Consider the following 20678-nt stretch of genomic DNA (forward strand, 5'->3'; position numbering starts at 1 on the left):
CTCTGATGTTATCATGATTGGAGAGACAAGAGAATTGATCAGTGGAATCATATATTGAGAAGCTTCAGAACAGCATCAGTCTTTTCATCACTCTAAGGATGCTTATATACAATAAATTTTAAAAAGCAGTCAAATCCAACTCCTCTGCATTACAGCTTCTAAACTGGTCAATGTCCTCTCTCTGACCCCAGAATTATTTCTTTTGACTGCAGGGAGAAGAAAAAAAAGAAGGAAAGGAGCTCTCTGGAACAATATATACATCCTTTGGGCATTTTGTGGTCCTTGGAGATGGTCTATGCCATGTATGCAAGTTTTCCAATATTGTATGTGCACATGCATGCCCATTTGTGTATTTCTTTTCATCTTTCCTCTCTTCTCTTGGGAATGCCTTTATCAGTGGTGATAAAATTCTGGAGAATATTTTAATAATAATATACATATATAGCGATATACATATATATTTATTTGTGATAATGATGTGTCTTTGTCCAATTTTCAGAAAAAGGAACAATTTTATTTTCCATGCTTAATGATTTGTAATTGATATTTTATGCAACTTTATCCTCATTAATGGCATTAGGGTGTGAATAACTGTTCTCAAATATCTTCTCTGGACCAGCAAGAAAGGAGAAAGATGCTGAATAGTTCTATGTTTTGAGTCTGGGGATTGGAGTGAGTGCTTTTCTGACCAAAATGAAAGCTAGGCAGCTTATAATATTTTAATGATCCCACAATAAACAGAAAATAAAACAACTTTATTTGTTCAGCTTTTTATTTTTTAAGTGAACTATTTTGAATTAATATAACAAATAGAAGGCTGGAGAATTTCAGGAAAACTCAACAAGCAACAGAACAAAATTGATAGAATAAATCACTTAACATTATCAATCTGTCTCATTCACTTGCAGGGAGTGGGTGAGCGTACAGATGTGTCAAGAAAGATATACTTGTGAATGTGTTTATTTTTTATATGCACAAACGCTCTGGGTAATTTTCAGAGGGAGGATAAATCCCACCCCCCACCTTACATCTCTGATGAGTGAAAGAGAGATTATATTATTCATGTAATACCTTCAAGAAAGTTTTAAATTATTAAATGCCTTATTCCTTGGAGTCTTGAAATAATTTGATAAATTATAATTTTGTATCTCTATTTCATGGATTAGGAAGCCAAGGCTCAGAAAGGAGTAGTGATTTGTCCAAAATCAGACAGCCAATGAAGTGATTATGGCATTATTCCATCTTTTTATTTTTTTTAATTTTTTAAAAAGAAAGGTTTTATTTTGAGTTTTACAATTTTTCCACTATTCTTGGTTCCCTTCCCCTATCCCTCACAAAAGGCAGTCTGTCAGTCTTTACATTGTTTCCATGATATACTTTGATCTAAGTTGAATGTAATGAGAGAAATCACATCCTCAAGGAAGAAAAATAAAGTATAAGAGATAGTAAAATTGCATAACAAGATAACTTTTTCCCCTAAATTGAAGGTAATAGTCTTTGGTTTTTGTTCAAACTCCACAATTCTTTCTCTGGATACAGATGGTATTCTTCATTGCAGATAACTCAAAATTGTCTCTGATTGTTGCATGGATGGAATAAGCAAATCAATCAGGATTGATCATCACCCCCATGTTGCTGTTTTTCTGGTTCTGCTCATCTCTCTCAGCATCAGTTCATGCATGCCCTTCCATGCTTCTCTAAATTCCTATTCCCTCCTGGTTTCTAATAGAACAATAGTGTTTCATGACATACATATACCACAGTTTGTTAAGCCATTACCCAATTAAAGGACATTCATTTATTTTCCAATTCTTTGCCACCACAAACATGGCTGCTATGAATATTTTTTGTACAAGTGATGTTTTTACCCTTCATCATAATCTCTTCAGGGTCTAGACCCAGTAGTGGTATTGCTGGATCAAGGGGCATGCACATTTTTGTTGCCCTTTGAGCATAATTCCAAATTGCTCTCCAGAAAGGTTGGAGGAGTTCACAGCTCCACCAACAGTTATGCCATTATTCTAAATCCTTCTTCATAAACTCATATCTTTGGAATAGAAGGAACATATAGCTAAGCTATAGAATTATTTCCTCATCTTGAACATGAGAAAACTGAGAATCAGAGAACGTTTTTTCTTCTCTGAAATGACAGCTTTATAAATTAGGGAGTCCAAATTAAAATTCAGATTCTAAATGCAGCACATTTTTTAACTGAATTTCCCTTACTGTTTCTAAAATCATTGCTCATTTAAGTTATGGAACCAATATTACATCAATTTGATCATGGGGTTGCTAATTTACAAATTATTCCTCACATCTAAGTGATTGAAGTCATTGTTCTTATTTTTTTTATTGTGGGAAGACCTCAGGTTACTATGAATATTAAACATTCATTAAGTTGGTATTTCTGAGCATGAAGAAGATATTCTAAATGTGGTAAAGTGAGGCCCCTTCCTTTGTGTTTCAAATGCCAAGGAGGTATCTTTTTGGTCTCTAATGGAAGAAAAGAAAGTTTTTTGTGGAGAGAGTTTAAAAAAATACTAAAATATCAACTCTGACATTCTGCATAAGACTGTGGGAAAAAATTGACATCAGGCAAGTGTGAGCTTGTGAATTTCATTTGACTTCATGTATAGGACCAGAAAGAAACCCATTTTTTTGAATGTAAATGTGAAGATTTAAGTACATGATAAAGACACTTTTGACATTTGTATAATGGGAGTACATGGACTATACATTATATTGGATTTTTGCATATGCATTCTAAATTTTATATATATATATATATATATATATATATATATATATATATATTAGGAAACAATTTGGCAGAGTTACAGAAATACATCAAGGAGTTTAAAAATGAAAACTTTTCTTTTCTCATTTCAATGAGTTTATCATGACAGCCAGAGTAATGGAGTCAAAAACTTGATCTGATCCATGTAGGCTGCATACTCATGAAGTCCATTGTCTTGGCATCCCAGAGGATTTAATGTCATTTCAATCAGACAATCGCCCCCAGACAAATGCAATAATAAATTGGAGAAATCATTTCCAGTCTTTTCTTCTCCAGGGATGAGCCTGAACAGGTTAGGAAGTAAGGGAATAGAAATCATAGTGAAATAGATGACATTCGGTCATCTACCTAGGACTTTGTTTATGAAGGAGCAGAAAAAAGAGACTCTTTCTTGAAAGAGGACATATAAATTAGTGAGTGGAACAACTTTTGGTAATGAGATCATTTAGTGAAATAAGCTGGGAAAAAAGGTTTCTAATGAAGGGTGTATTCAAATTCTTTGCAGGTTGATAAGGTTAATATTGTGTTTTCAAAATATAAACTATACTAAATTAAGTCAATATGCTCTTACTTGGAGGCTTTTTTGAGACATTTCAAATACAATAAATAATACTCACCTAATAATTATAATAGTTCCTATCCTTATACTCCTTCTCAGACTAGATTTAAGCTGTCCATATCAATTCTCTAGATAAAGAAAGGGTGATAAATTTGTTTCAACGGCTATAAAATTCCTTCTCTGAAAGGTGCTGTAACATATTTATTTGGTATATCTTTGTTTATGTTTTTAGAAATGCTTTGTGAATCCAGGTTCTACAAAGAATCTGTGTCAAATGAGTTTATTATTGGACAGTTTTTCACCAAAGAACAGCAAAAGAAGTCTCTGAGAAATGGAGAAAAATAGTGTAAAAGAGTACCAGCAAGCCAGGTGGATTATTCATTATGTGTAGCAATAAATCAACAAGTCGTTGTAGTATGCCTGTAATGGAAAGACTTAACATTTTAACATAAGTGGAACTATAGTTTGCAATTTTTTGTGCATTTATAGGAATCTGATCTTCATTTTAAAAGAACCAAAGAAAGCTTCTAGGCACTAGGAAACTTTCTGGATAATTTATAAAAATATTCTAACAATTTTAACAGATGGTTTGAAAGCTACTTTAGTTGAGTCATCATTTATACAAATGAGATTCCATTAAATATCATTTTCAAAACAACTGCCTGTGGTTCTTTGGCAGATACAATTATCCACATTGCTTATAAAGGGAGAGAATGAGGCTCAGAAATGCTAACTGACTTCCCTAAGTTTATTTAGCTAATAAGAAGACTCAGGACTGGAGCCTTATTCTTCTAATTAGAATCCTTGATTTTACTCCTCTGTGTTGGGGTGTGAGTGTGTGTGTGTGGGGAGGCACAATATAAGATCCACTTTTGAGGATATATGCAACATTCTATCCTGATATTCCTCTACTGCTATTTTGCTATTTCAAGGAAGATTATCATGGCTTAGAAAGAGCTGACATAGCAATTTTTTTTTTCTGGCTCCTGAGGGTCTTCCTCTCCCAGATAGATAGATAGCTTTGTGATGGAAAATTGGTTCATCTTTTGTCACAATTCTTACTAGGTTTTTAGTCATTGAATGGCTGTGACCTCAGACATATTGAGACATGGGAAGGATCTTAGTTTAGAAAAGATCAAGGTCACTAAATCACTCTCTGTTTCAGTTTTTTCATATATAAGAATAAGAATTGGACTATAAACAACAAAATCCAAGAGTAAGAGATAGAAAGACAAATTCCATTTAAAGTAACTGTAGACAGACTGCCAAGGCAAACCCAGAAACTGTATAAAAACAATTATAAAGCACTTCTTACCCAAAAAAGTCAGATCTAAATAAGTGGAAAAATGTCAATTGCTCATGTTTAGGCTGAGCTAATATAATAAAAATGACAATTTTACCCAAATTAAATTGCTAATTCAGTGTCATACCAATCAAACTACCAAGTAGCTACTATATCAAAGCTAGTAAAAATAGTAACAAAATTTATCTGGAGCAACAAAAGGCCAAAAATATCAAGGTAAGTGATGAAAAAAACAATATAAAGGAAGGTGGCCTAGCTCTACCACTTCTAAAACTATACTATAAAATAGTATACATCAAAACTGCGTGGTATTGGTTAAGAAAAAGAGTAATGGATTAGTGGATTAGGATATGTACAAAAGAAACCACAGTAAATCACTACAGCAATCTACTATTTGACAAACAAAAAGACATTAGCTTTTGGCATAAGAGCTCATTCTTTGACAAAAATTGTTGGGAAAACTGGAAATCTATGGCAAAAACTAGGCATAGACCTACATCTCACACAAAATAAAATCTAAATATGATTTAGACATAAAGAGAAAAATGATAAATTAATTGACCAAGAAATTATCTATCAGATCTATGGAAAGGGGGGAAATTTATGATCAAGAAAGAGAGTGCATTATAAATTGTAAAATGAACGATTTAAACTATATTAAATTAAAAAGGTTTTGCACTAAGAAAATAAATGCTGCAAAAACTAGAAGGAAAGTAGAAAGCTGGGGAACAATCTTCCCAAATAGGAGCTCTGATAAAAGTCTCATTTATAAAATATATAGAGAACAGCATAAAATTTATAAGATTACAAGTCATTCTTCAGTTGATAAATGGTCAAGAGACATGAATGGACAGTGTTCAAATGAAGAAATTAAAACTGTACATAATCATATGAAAAATGTTTCAGATCATTACTAAGTAGAAAAATGTAAATTAAAACAACTATGAGGTATCACCTCACACATACCAGATTGGCTAAAATGAGAAAAAAAAGGCAAAATGAACAATGTTGGAGAGGTTGTGGGAGGATTTGAACTTTAATGCATTGCTGTTGGAGTTGGAAACTTATCCAACCATTCTGGAGAGCAATATTGTTCATTTCCTTTGACACAGCATTTCTAATACTAGGCCTATATCCAGAAGAAATCATTAAAAAATGAGAAACTCCCCCGCCCCCATTCCAAAATATTCATAGCAGCTCTTTTTGTAGTGGCAAAATGGAAAATGGGGTATGCCATAAACTGGGAAATGGTTAAACAAGTTATGACAAATGAATATTAAGGAATACTATTGTTCTTTAAGAAACCATAAATGACTGGACTATAGAGAAGTATGGAATGAATTAAAAGATCTGATACTGAGCAAAGGGGAGCAGAACCAATAGAAAATTCTCCACATTAGCAAAAACACTGTGAGTTGATGGATGCAGCTCTTCTCAGCAGTTCAGAGAGCTAGGACAACCCTATTAGATCAGCTATAGACAATGTTATCTCCATCCAGAGGAAGAAAAATAAAACAAAACAAAACAAAGAACCTCTTTAGAATCTGATGAACACTACACTTACTTTTTAAAAAATTTCTCTTATGTATTTCTTTCCCTTAATCCTAATTCCTCATACTGAAGATGAGTAATCTGTAAATACGATTAATACAAATGTGTATATACAATATTCACCTGATTGTTCTCCACTGAGTAGGTAGGTAGGAAGGGAGGGTGGAAGGAAATTATGTAACTTAAAAATCTACATATGCATATGAATGCATGTTGAAAAACTTTAAAAATATGCATTTGGAAAAAACAAAAAATCAATGAAAATGGTTTTTGACTAAAAAAAGAACTGGATTATAGTTTCTAAACAGCTATAGCTAAAATATTTTTCATAATCTTTTTTCCCTGTTTTTATGGCATACATTAATAATAAAATTTGATGCAAATACTTATTCTTTCCTCTTGGTTTATTGTATTTGTACCCCAATGTACTCATTAGAGGTTTTTTTACATTTTTTACAGTTAAGTTGCCTATTTTGGTTTTAAAATGAAATCTATAATTAATTTTGGTTGAGAATTCTATTTTATGTCAGTTTTTATTTAGACTGAAGGTCTGATTTCAGTTTAATTGTGGTATATGCTTTAAGATATTGATCTAAATCTAATTTTTGCAAAAAATTATTTCTGAATGGTTACCCCAGCAATTCTTATCATATCACATAGCTTTCCCTAAATAATGTCTTTTTAGTTTTAACACTTGGCATCTGTTTTCTATTCATTATCTCTTGTATTTTAATATATTTGTAATATGTTTTTTCACCAATACAAAATATTTTGAAAATTATTACTTTAAGGTATAATTTGAGATCTAATAATAATAGCATTACCCTCTCAATTATTTTCCTTAATATTTAAGGACATTATGTTCTCTCAAAATATTTTTGCTTTTGATTTTCTTACTTTTACAAAATTTTACCTTGGTAAAAGCTTTAATTTAAAAATGTGTTATTATATTGTTACAATCTAACTTTGAACAGTGAATACATAATCTTGATCATGTTCTCCCTTTATTTCTTCAAAGTGTTTTATAGTTTATTTAAACCTTGAAAAATGGATATTTTATATATTTGTATTATTTAGAATGGAATTTTTCTTCTTTTTACACAAGATCATCTATTTTCAGCCAAAAGAAATCTTGGTTACTTAACATAGACCCTTCATTTTCCAGATGAGATAAACTAAGACTCAAGAAAGTTAGTCGCCTGTATGAGATCACACACTAAGCACTAGAGGGAGTTTTTGAACCAAGATCCTTTAATTCCAAAGTCAGTTTTAACACTGTCCTTACTGTTTTTTGTTTGCATTATAAAAAAAATACTCTTTATTTTAGTGGATTTGTTTTGGATCCTGCTTTTTAACTTGAGTTATTCATAGATCACTTTCCTTACTGATTCTCTGTGCTTTTATACATATAAACTATCATGCTATCTCAAATAAGGGAAGAGGTCTTCATTTCGATTAATATTTAAACCTTAAATTGTGTCCTATCTCATTGCTTTATCAAAACTTTCAAGAACCATATCAAACAAAAGAGGTGAAGTGCAACTTCTTTGTTTTACCATTTTTCACTAGGAAAGTTTTAGTGTTTTTTCATTGCTCACAATGTGAGCTTTTGACTTTAAATATATGGTTTTGCTTTTTAGAATTTTTGACTGGAATAAATGCTAAAATAGTTTTTTTCTTCTTTTGAAATAATAGACTTTTTAAAAATAATTTTTATCATTTTGATGTGACTGTTTTATGGTACAGTGGTGGAAAATGACTACAGGAAATCACAATACTGTATTTGAATTCTGACTGTGAAATTTATTATGTGATCTTTACAAGTCATTTTAAGCATTTGGTTTTGATCAAAGAATAAAATAACTTTAAAAAATGATTTTAGGGGAGGAATCAAGATGGTGGCATGAAGGCATGAATTCCCAAAAACTTGTTCCCCTTAAGGAATACTGTTAGGACTTTAAGCCGTCAAGTTATGACTCTAGCCAAAATTTAGAGGGTTAGAACCCACAGAAAGTCTGAGTGATACAATTTCCCAATCCAAGACAACTTAGAAGTTTTGCAGGAAAGGTCTGTTTCACCAGGATCAGAGATTGGAAAGAATAGCAGCTACAATACAGCCACAGCACTTGCAGGCAGGCCAGAAGCCTGGGTCCCTGGAAGAGGGCACATTTTCCAGACCTCTTGGCAAACAACAGAAAAGAAGAAGAATCAGACCATAGAAAATTACTTTGGTTCTACAGAGGATCAAAATACATACTCAGATGACAAAATTGAAGCTTCTGTATCCAAAACCTCCAAGAGAAATAGAAAATAGGCTCAAAATGAGCTCAAAAAAAATCATCGAAAAGCTAAAGGAAGTAGAGGAAAAATTGGGAGAAGAAATGAGAGTGATGCAGATAAATCACAAAAACCAAGTCAGCAGCTTGGTAAAAGAAATTAAAAAAAAACTGAAGAAAAGAATATGTTAAAAACCAGTTTAGGGCAGCGCAATGGCTAGAGCACTGGCCCTGGAGTCAGGAGGACCTGACTTCAAATTCGGCTTCAGATATTTCATAATTACCTAGCTATGTGGCCTTGGGCAAGCCACTTAACCCCATTGCCTTGCAAAAACTTAAACAAAAAAAAAGTTTAGGCCAAATTGAAAAAGCAACACAAAAAGCAAGTGACAAGAATGCCTTAAAAAGGACAATTGGTCAGCTGGAAAAGGAGAAAAAAAAAGCTCTATGAAGAAAATAACTCCTTCAAATGTAGAATGGAATGAAAGGAAACTGATGACTTTGTAAGAAATCAGGAAGAAATAAAACGATATAAAAAATTAGAAGAAAATGTGAAATATCTCATTGGAAAAACAACTGACCCCAAAAACAGATCCAGAAGAGATAATTTAAAAATTATTGGACTACCTGAAAATCATGACCAGGAAAAGAGCCTAGATTTCATTTTTCAACAAATAATACAGCAAAATTCCCTGAGATCTTAGAAGGAAAGGGTAAAATAGAAAATGAGAGAATTCACCAATCACCTTCTGAAAGAGATCCCAAAAAATAAACTTCCAGGAATGTTATAGCCAAACTCCACAGCTCCCAAGTCAATGAGAAAATACTAGAATCTGCCAGAAACAAGCAAATCCACTACCATGGCTACATAGTCAGGATTATATAGGATTTGAAGCTTCTATATTAAGGGCTCCTGGGGCTTGAATATGATATTCTGGAAAGCAAAAGTTCTTGGTTTACAACCAAGAATCAACTACCCAGAAAAACTGAACATACTCTTTCAGGGGAAAAGATGGACTTTCAATGAAATAGGGGTCTATAAACTTTCCTATTGAACCACAGCTGAACAGAAACTCAGGTGAATCATAGAGGGGGTGGATGAGAAGGATTAATTATGAGGAACTTAATTATGTTGAACTGTTGTATACCTGCATGGGAAGAAAATACTGATAACTCATATGAACTTTCTCATTCATAAGAGCAGTTAGAAGGAGCATATATAGACAATGCGCAGGAAGGAACTGAATATAATGGTATTATATAGTAAAAAGAGGGAGTCAATGTGTGATAATGGAAAATACTGGGAGGAAGAGAAAGGAGAGAAAAACGGGGCTAAGATATTTCACCTAAGCATCAAGTTAAAGCTTATGCAATGAAATAGAATGGAAGAAGGTGAGGGGGGGGGGGGATGAGTAAGCCTTTATTCTCCTAAGAAATGGCTCAGAGAGGAAATAACATACACACTTAATAGGGTATAGAAATCTATCTTACCCTACAGAAAAATGAGAGGAAAGTGATGGGATAAGAGGAACGGGGTGAGGGAAGGGGTGGGGGGAGTAGATGATAAAAGAGAGGGTAGATCATGAGAGAGGGTACTCAGATACAGCATACTTCTGAGCAAGGACAGGGTAAAAGGAGGGAGAGAATAGACTAAATGAGAATGCAGAGGAATAGAGTAGAAGAAATATATCTAGTAATAGCAGCAGTGGGAAAAAATGAAGCAACTTCTCTGGTGGTCCTAAGGTAAATAGGATAACTCATTCCAGAAACAGAGCCATTGGCCATTGGAATCTGAACACAGACTGAAGTATACTTTCTCTCTCTCTCTCTCTCTCTCTCTCTCTCTCTCTCTCTCTCTCACTATTTTTGAAGTTTCTCATCTTTCTGGGGGTGGGGTGGGGGTTCTTTTTATGCTCAAAATTACTGTAATAATATAAAATTAAAAAAATAAATAAGTGAATGATTTTTAACATAGCATATTTTAGGGCTTACAGTTTCCTCTTCTAGTTTTCAATTGACTATTTCAGATGTCCCTTCCAGATCTAAATCTATGATATTATAATTAAGTTAGTTCTTATAATGTAGTTTTACTAAGCAATTTCCTCATTTGCAAGGTTTTGAGTTTGATATTTTTCTTCTTCCCTTCCTTCCCTTTTCCCTCCCCCTGACAGAAAATAATCTGATATATGATGTACATTTATAATCATGCTAAATATAGATCATATTGAACTTGTGAGAGAAGAATCAGATCCAAATATAATAAAGAAAATATTAGAGAGAAAAATGATACAATGTATGATAACTTTCAAAAATTAAAGATAACAAGCTTTGATCTTCATTTAAGCTCCACAGTTCCTGCTGTGGCTATGGATGGTATTTTCCATAGCAAGTCTTTTAAGATTGTCTTTGAACATTGTATTACTGTATTTCCTATACCCATTCTGCCTAGTAAAGTTATACTAATCATTTGCACACACTAGGAATATTAAGCTCATTTCTGGTATTATAAGAAAGTATAACATCAAATAGTCCCATTTTTCCTAAAAATATTCTATGATTAGGTAAACACATTATACTAAAGCAAAGGTGGAAAAACTCTGGCCTTCAGGTTGCATTGGTCTGGCATTGCTAAGGCAACCACTGAAGGTACTCAAAGTTCAATAAATCCTGGAGATTTTTAGGGATGAATTAAGCAAATGTTTGATTACATATAGCCCATAAATGAGGTTATAAATATCCAATTGACCCTTGAATTAAAAGGTTTCCCATACCTTCGTTAATGTTTATACATACTTGTATATTGCTGAAGATATTCTTGACCTAGAAGGTCCCCAATGCCATTTTTCTTAGGTTTTTGCAAGGCAGATAGGGTTAAGTGGCTTGCCCAAGGCCACACAGCTAGGTAATTATTAAGTGTCTGAGACCAGATTTGAACCCAGGTATTCCTGACTCCAGGGCTGGTGCTTTATCCACTAAGCCACCTAGCTGCCCCCAATATCATTTTTATTCTAGAATTCTATATTTTTATAAGTCAATTCTCATAGTTTTCAAAGAGATTGCTTATTGGGGGTTTCAGATGATATGGGGCACGACAAATTTACACTGAAAAAATCTAAGGCAATTGAATTTTTTTTTATTATAAGTGAATTGAATAATTCATCTGATTGTTTTACATAAGTATTTCAACAGATTATGACATTGAATAAAGTTCTGTGAAGTTTACAGATGGGGGAACTAAACATTATAATTGGTTGTAGATTATAAAATATATATGAGTCAAATATGTAAATCCATGTTACCCAAAGACAATACTAGATCTATGTAACAATTCTTATAAATGTCAAATTCCAAAGAATTGCAAACCATCAATGCAATTAAACTTAAATAAATATATGAAAAATTATTTAATAGACATTCACTATGTACCTATGCTAAACCCTCAGGAGACTCATGGTCTGGGGGCGGGGGAGACAACACACAACAGAATGGTGCACAGAAATGAACATTACAGTCTAGAAAGTTAAAAATAAAAAAGTGAGTTGATGATGATGGTTCCATAGCTAGAAGATGAAGGGTTTCATTGAAAGGCTATTTATTGAGACTATTAGGAGATGGCTGGAATGTAGGAAGTGAACTAGATTCTGATGGGGCCCCAAGTGTGTCACTAACCATTCAGTTCAGTTTAGTCTCAAGGCAGACAATCTGGAGATAAAAGAGTTACCACCTTCACAGTATGGTCTCTAGAGTAGATAGCAAGGAATCTGAAGGTGGATGACAGAGAGATAGGAACATAGTGCAATGGAGTTGTCCTCAGATATTAGGAAGACCAGGGTACAAGTCTGACTGATAATATACTGGGTAACCCTAGGCAGCAATTTATCTCACTTATTATTTTTTCATATGATAATCCATGAACTCACAAGTCCAAGTATATATATATATATATATATATATATATATATATATATGTATATATATGTATATACATACATACATATATGTATATATACATACATATATATACAAATTTATATGTAAATGTATATGTATTTACACATATAATATATATGTATATACATGTATAATTTATATGTATATATATAAATTAAATGAACTTTATATTATAGAAATCTCTTCTCAAGATCTCAAAAAGCTTTTCTTGATGTATATGTGTGGAAGTTTTCCTGATGTTTTCTACTTTTTAATTTTCTATATTTGATGGTACAGTGATGTCCAGAGTATTTCTGCAATAATAAAACTTAGTTGTATTGAATGCCTACACACTGCTTGCCACTTTGAGGTTTTTTTGTCATTTTGGTCTTCTTTGATAGCTAAGGACAAGAACCAACCACCTCTAGCCACATAGCAATGATGAAGGCATAGTGTGGTGACAATTAGGGAATACTAATAGAGATGAAAAACTCTAGATAGTATAACTGTACTTGAAAAACTCAAAAGAAATAACTGAATATAGCCTTGGTATTTGAATCTGAGGGACATTTTATATGTAATGTTTACTTTTGAATATATTGCATTATTTGAAAGTTTCTTAGCTTAGAAAGTGGGCTTTATAAAAAAGAAAAAAATTGTTTCTTTCCTCTAGTAGAAATTAAAGTATAGAAGACTACATTTAAGATTATGTGATCCCTAAAGTATGTGCAGTTTCTTTAAAGATATTCGCATATATGCATATATACAATCATGTATAAAACACATGAATATACACCCATATAAATTATACATATAGAAATATAGAAATATAGAAATATATATATATATATATACATATACATATATATATATATTCATGTATGTGTATATCAGAGATAGGGAGCCTTTTATCTGCCAAAGACCGTTGGAGTGTTTATAACATCATTAAACGACTATATTTGCTCAAGAATTTAACTAATTCACACCAAAAAACTCCTGTATTTAATGAATTTTGAATCCGGCTTATGGTTGACTTGGCATCACCACATTAATTTGTTCCACAGACCAGGGGTTCCCTGGCCTTGTATATATCAGAGTAATTCCCATTACCATCAGAAGCCCTTCTTCATGTTCATTGATAAAAGTATTGGATAAAATTTAAACACTATTGAATTCATCTTTCCATTTCATCTTATGAGTGATTACTCTATTAATACTAAGACCAGTGTCCAAGAATTTAATCTAGGTATTCAGAAAAAAGTTTGATTAATTACTTGCCTTCAATATGTAGCATTAAAGAAAATATCACCTGCATTCTCTAAGGTGTATAGTTTGTTCTCCATGATTCTATAAACTGTAATAATGCTCTCTGGTAATCTTAGAGCAGTACTTTTATGTCTACATAATTATTAAAATATTAAATGGATAGTGGTTAACAGGTTTGATAAGTCTTGGATACTGTCATATTTTGGATATATATTCTGGTATACACGTGCCTTTAATTACTATGACAGATTGCAATATAATATGCTTGAAACATGTTAGCAAAAAGTCACTAACAAACACCACTTATCTCTTCATCTTTTCAAAACCACTAGATGGCTTCCCTTCTGCCATAAAATGACTCTTAATATCTAGCACTTATATAGACTTCAAGGTTTGCAGTGTCCTTTACATATGTTCTTCATTTCTTCGCAACAATTTTTAATATGAATGTCATTATTAACCCCACTTTTCAGATAAGAAAACTATGGTTGAAAGAAGTTGAGACATTTCCAGGGCTATACAGATAGTAATTATCTATGGAAGAATTCAAATATAGATATTCCTGATTCCAAATTCAGATTTCTATAGCAATAATTACAGTTAATATGTGAAAAATACAGATAAATTAATTCCATTAAATTTCTGAGGTTTGTCAATTTTAGTTTCTGGAGGTAATGTGGCAATAATTTTGATTTCTACTCTAATGAACTTCAGTCATATTACTTGTCTCATTCTCATTGCATGAAAATCAGCAAGTTTATAAATATATAAGTGATATTACTGAATTTGGGACAGATGGATAAAAAGTATGCAGCAATATTTAGTACTGTTATGTCTTAAAACTGAAAGCTTTAAAACATGGCTTATTAACCTTCCTTTCTTTGCATTAAATCCCTTTGATATTGTGGTAAAGCCTATAGTATATTTCTCAGAATGAAGTTTTAAAACTCATGAAACAAATTTCAAAGAATTTCAAAGAAAACATATTTAAATCTAGAAACATACATATATGTATATATGTATTTGCCTATGTTTAGAACCCTTGTTTAAGAAATGCAATTTATTTTGGACATCACCAAAACTAAAGTTCTTTTTTTGTCATATGGCTTATTTAATGATTAAAAAGGTATATTATACAGGGTTTTTTTTAAATTTGTTTTTGCAAGGCAATGGGGTTAAGTAAGTTACCCAAGGTCACACATTTAGGTCATTATTAAGTATCTGAGATAGAATTTGAACTCAAGTCCTCCTGACTCCAAGACTGGTGCTCTATCTGCTGCACCACTTACCTGCCCTATTCAGAGTTTATGCAACTGCCACCCAGACCCCAAAGTAAAGCTGGAGAAACAAAACAAAATCCATAGTTATCAGATATGTTGTATATAATGCTAGCATCAGTATACCTCCTTTTTTAAAAGGAAAAAAAGCCAAAATCAACAGAAGTAAAACTATTAGTATTGTAAACATGTTCCAACTGATTAATATCAGTTAAATATAACACACTGCTTATTTAATATGGAATATATGAGAGGTTAAAATTGAGTTAATTTGAAAAACATGTAGGCATGATCTGCCACCACCACATCAGTCACCTAAATTTATGACATGATTTGATATAGGGTCAAATTGTTTGGTGCAAATAAACCCAAAGTATATAAACTACATTAAATAATATTTGCAGGTTGTTGGAAATTAAAATTATCACACTTTGCTAGTTGCTTTTTCTCTTTAAAATATCATTTGACTCAGCATAATGCCACCTTCCTTAAAGATACACCTCCAAAAAGCTGACAGGCATGCCTTAAAATGATCAAGTTTCCTTTGTAGATATAATAACAGACATGAGTGTCAAATGAACTTTTGATTACCAATATTAAATGAGACATACAAATGAGAGGCTTAGGCTAGCTAAAGGAGTTTACCATCATTAGGCGATACAGCTTAGAGATCAAACTGAAGAGAGATTCCAGATGTTCTTATTTGTGGCTAACATTAGGCTGATTACATCTCTCCTCAGAACATTACTAGCTTTCTAAATGTGATTCATAATCACTCAAAAGAGTTCAGCCTAATTATCCACATAGGGACAAAAAAAAAGAGATAAATACCACCTATTGTCTAGAGAGCGTGAAATGCAGTTGGATAGTGGCCCATAGACTTGGTTCATCATTGCATGTAAGTTGAACAGATGTTGCAAATAGACAATTGCGTGGGCCAAGGACTGAATAAAAGGAAGGGAACATACACTATTATGTTTGGAGAATAGCATGGCACTATTAATGCGTATAAAGTTCTTGAATAAAGATCATAGTGACTTTGAAAACTGATCACATGATAGCAAAGCACAGACCATCATCCATCCTAAGTAATGTAAGAGGGAAATAACCTTTATGACACAAGTCAGATCTTTCTATAGATACTTTAGCCAACAGAATTATCCATTGAAGAAGAAAGGTGAAGTGCATGGCAAAAATCTACCATCTGACATCTCTAACCCACTTTCAGTGATCCAACAGCAAGAAAATAGAGATAAAGAAACTGACAATGACTGTAGATTTTATCAACAACAGGAGTTCAGTAAAAACAAAGTTTAAAGAAAGAAAATAAAGAAATCACTTGACAAGGACTGAAACTCCAAGATGATGGATTGGCTTGGAAAAGTGAAAAATTGGTCCAAGTTTTTATGAACAAAATGAAATATCTAGAACAAAAAGACTCAGATAAATTCATGAATGAGAGTGATTACAGAAGGCTAAGTAGCACTGATGCTTATTTGTTTATCAATGATGAGAGAAGGTGATGATGAGCAGAGTGACTGGTTCTATGAAAAGGAATGAGGTGGGACTTGTAGCATCCCAGAAATCATTTCCTGGTGACAGACAGAAGAGAACATTGAACTAGGAAAAGAATTAACATGTGCTATCTTTCAAAGTATCTTAAGTGGCACTTTTCCTCTTATATCACCTTTAGGCAGAAGAGGTTTCTAGGCTAGACTCAATCATCTACACAGAATGACCTCAAAGAAAATCAAAAATTCTAGAGCAAATTCTACAACAGTGGCTGCTACATCTGGCCCAGAAAGTAATAAGAAAAAGGTTCACTTTTACCCTAATTCCCATCATGATGATCATTGGTTTAACCCAGGGGCCAGGTAAAGCTTGGCCAGCTTCATCTCCTTAGAGATAACCAATCAGAACAAGAATGCAAGAAAAACTTTTCTGTGAAAACTGCAAAAGTGAACAAATAGGCATGCATTTAGGATTCTTATACATGGGCAATATCAAATGGAAAAGAAAAGCTGAACACTTGCCTGGATCTGCTGCAAAATACCTTCATGTTCCTATTACAGAATATGCCATGTAATACATATGCTTAGCTTTCACATTCAAGTTCTCTATGAGGATTTGTAGGAGAAAATGCCCAACAAAACCCTAAGAACAACATTGGAAGCCAATTGCTTTCAGAGAATGGGATGGACACCCAGCTAGGACCTTGGAAGAGAGGCAAGAGGATCTCTGAGTCAATACTGGCCATGTTCGAGACCCAAAGAATTATGTCTTGGAATTAACCAGTAAAATGCCACACCAAGTAATGCCCCTAAAGCAGTAAAATCTACATAAGTAATTGGGGCACACTTACGCTATTTCCCATACGCCTAGTTGTTCTCAATTTAAATATAGCTTCCATTTATAAAATAACCAACATACTTCAACTGTCCTGCTTCAAAAAGCAGGACACAAATTTCAGTCACAATTCATGGTATTTAAGTAGAATTCTAAATGTTCTTGTTTTCAGTATTTTAAATCAACTTCTAGTGATAAAATACAGTCCATTTTTAATTAAGATTTTTAGAAATCAGTATTTTCAATCTCTTACCCAAGACATGTGGACAACATGCATATGCGACCATATTTGTGTGCTTTTTTATGTTCTTCATATTATGCAAAATGCTACTTTACTAAGTCCAATTTCTAGATAGATGCTTCTTTGGTAACCATGACATTTTCATGTTCCTTGAGTTTGACATTTTATGAATATTTGTTAGTAGGGTGACATTCATCATGTTCCCATCCTAGGTTGACATGGCCCACAGTTATTATACATGACAGTATATACTTGCTTATTTTCCTAGAAAATTAAGATTAAAATTGATAAACGATCACTCTTGAGTGCTCTCAACTCTACTGAAAAGAATACTTTTATACATTTGTATTTCATTTAGGAGCTAAAATGAACATATGTGGAATGAAATGCATATTTTTAAATTCACCCTGACTGAATATATGATCTCCTAGTTTAGATTAGCCTCTACTCTTCCTTTTACAAAACTTCATTGCAACATAACTCAGTTTTACCAAGCTTATTTTAAATTGTTATCAACTCAGCAAGACCTTACAATAAAAAATTCTCTAATAAAAATGAAAAACAGAATTGGTCAACTAATAAAAAAAAAGCACAAAACCCACTGAAGAGAACTCCCTAAAAATCAAAATTGGTCAAGTGGGAAAATAAATAAATTGTAAAGTAAAGAAAAAAAAAACTAAAGAACAAACTTCTTCAAAAGTAGAATTTGTTGTTGTTTAGTTTTTTCAGTTATATCAAGTTCTTCACAATCCATTAGGGACTTTCTTGGCAAAGATTCTGGATTAGTTTGCCATTTCCTCCTCCAGCTCATTTTTTAAATGAGGAACTGAGGCAAACCAGGTAAAATGACTTGTCCAGGATCACACAATTACCTGAGGCTATTTTGAACACAGGAAGATGAGCCTTCTGACTTAAGGTTTGGTAGTATATCCACTATATCACATAGTTGTCACCAAAAAGTAGAATTGACCAGTTGGTACAAAAGCACACCAAATAGTTTTAATTGTCAATTGGAAGCTAATGATTTCATGAGATATCAAGATACAAGAACATAAAAAATAGAAAAAAGAAGAAAATGTGAAATGTCTCATTAGATAAGCTACTGAGCTGGAACTTAATTCAGGGGGAGATAACAAAAATTACTGGACTATCTGAGAGTTATACTTAATAACAGAGCCTAGGAGAATCTATTCCAAGCAATTATCAAGGAAAAATGACAAAATATCCTGCATTCAAAGGGTAAACTAGAAATTAAAAGAATCTATTGATTACCTCATAAAATAGATACCAAAATGAAAATTCCCAAGAATGTTACGTTCAAATTTTAGAGTTCCCAGTTGAAGTAGAAGCAATTTCAAGCAGAAAGAAATAATCAAGTATCATAGAGTCAAAGTTAGGATCACTTAGTTAGGAGACTCAGTTTCCATGTTATAGGCTTGGCTTGATAGTTATGGAATATAATATTGCTGAAGGTAAAGGAGCTAGAGTTACAACTAATAATAATTTACAAAGCACAACTGAAAAGTAGATATTTATTGAAATAGGAATATTCCAGCATTACTGATGAAAAGAGAAGAGCTTAATAGAAAATGTGATTTTCAAATATAAGACCTAAGAGAGATATGAAAAGCTAAACATAAAAAAGAAATAAGAATAATATGGAAAAAGAATAATAAAATTAACCTCTTAACTTTCTTATATGAGAAAATGACTCTTGAGACTACTTAGAGTTTAACTTTTTTAATGTTATTACAGCTGTTAGAAGGTATACATAGACAAATAGGATGGATATGAATTGATTATAATGGGATGATATCAAAAATAATATATATGGGTGAGAAAAATGAATTTGCTGGGAGACAGGAGAAGGGAGATAAAGAATAGGGACAATTATCTCACATAAAAAGAAGCACAAAAGCTCAAAACCAAATGCAGAAATATTAAATGTATCATTTCCAGATCACAATTCAATAAAAATTATACTCAATAAAGGGCAATGAAGGCACAGAATCAAAATTAATTGTCAAACTAATCCTAAAGAATGAGTAGGTCAAAGATTAAATCATAGGACCAATAAATAAGTTTGCTAAAAATAATGACAAAAATGAGACAAAGCATCAAAATTTATGGGGGGAGTAACCAAAATAGTACTTAAGGCAAAATTTATAATCATAAATGTTTGCATTAATAAGAGAGAGAGGGAGGTGGGAGGGAGGGGGAGAGAGAACAAATCAGTGGATTGTGATGCAGTTTTTGAAAAAAACAGAAAAGTATAAATAAAAATCCTTAAAAATAAAAATAGAAATCCTGAAAATCAAAAGAAAAGAATAACATTGTGAGATGATCAACACTGATGGAAGCAGCTACTCTCAGCAGATCAAAGAACTAAGACAACTGTATTAGTCAATTTATGGAATGTCATCCCCATTCCAAGGAAGAACAACAAAACAAAACAAAATAAAAAAAGAAAAAACAACCTTTCAGATAAAGCAATTGCAAAAATAGATCAAATTAAAAGAGATAAGGAAGTAAATTGCATTCTCATAAAAGATACCATAGAAAGTCAAGTAATTACAATACCCCAAGTGGTTTAATATTCAAATTCTTTGAGGATGAACTAAATGAATGACAGGACATAGACAACAAAGCTACTGGTGGGGAACCTCAACTTCACTCTCTCAGAATTAGATAAATCTAAACATAAAATAAGCAAGGAAATTGAGGAGATGAGTAGAATTCTAGTAAAGTTAGATATGATAGACCTCTGGAGAAAATTAATTGAGTATAGAAAGAAATATATCTTTGTTTCTCTAGTACATGGCACACACACAAAAATTGATGATGTATTAAGGCATAACTATCTCATAATCAAATGCAGAAAGGAAGAAATAATGAATGTATCTTTTCAGAGCATGATACAATAAAAATCTTATGTATGACAGGGCCATGGAGAGATCAACCTAAAATTAACTGAAAGCTAAATAACTTAATTTTAAAGAATAAGTGGGTCAAACAACAAATCACAGAAATAATTAACAGTTTCATCAAAGACAATGACAGTTCAGATAACATACGCAAATTTGTGGGTTACAATCAAAGCAGTTATTAGTTGAAATTTTATATCTCTGAATG

General features: G+C 32.4%; 1 pseudogene; it reads left to right on the forward strand.

Moving 5' to 3' along the window:
* Positions 1–927: 927 nt before the first annotated feature.
* Positions 928–17302, forward strand: LOC141492214 (G patch domain-containing protein 2-like; annotated as a pseudogene).
* Positions 17303–20678: the final 3376 nt, after the last annotated feature.

This window comes from Macrotis lagotis, chromosome 6, assembly GCF_037893015.1.
Source record: "Macrotis lagotis isolate mMagLag1 chromosome 6, bilby.v1.9.chrom.fasta, whole genome shotgun sequence".
Lineage (NCBI taxonomy): Eukaryota > Metazoa > Chordata > Mammalia > Peramelemorphia > Peramelidae > Macrotis > Macrotis lagotis.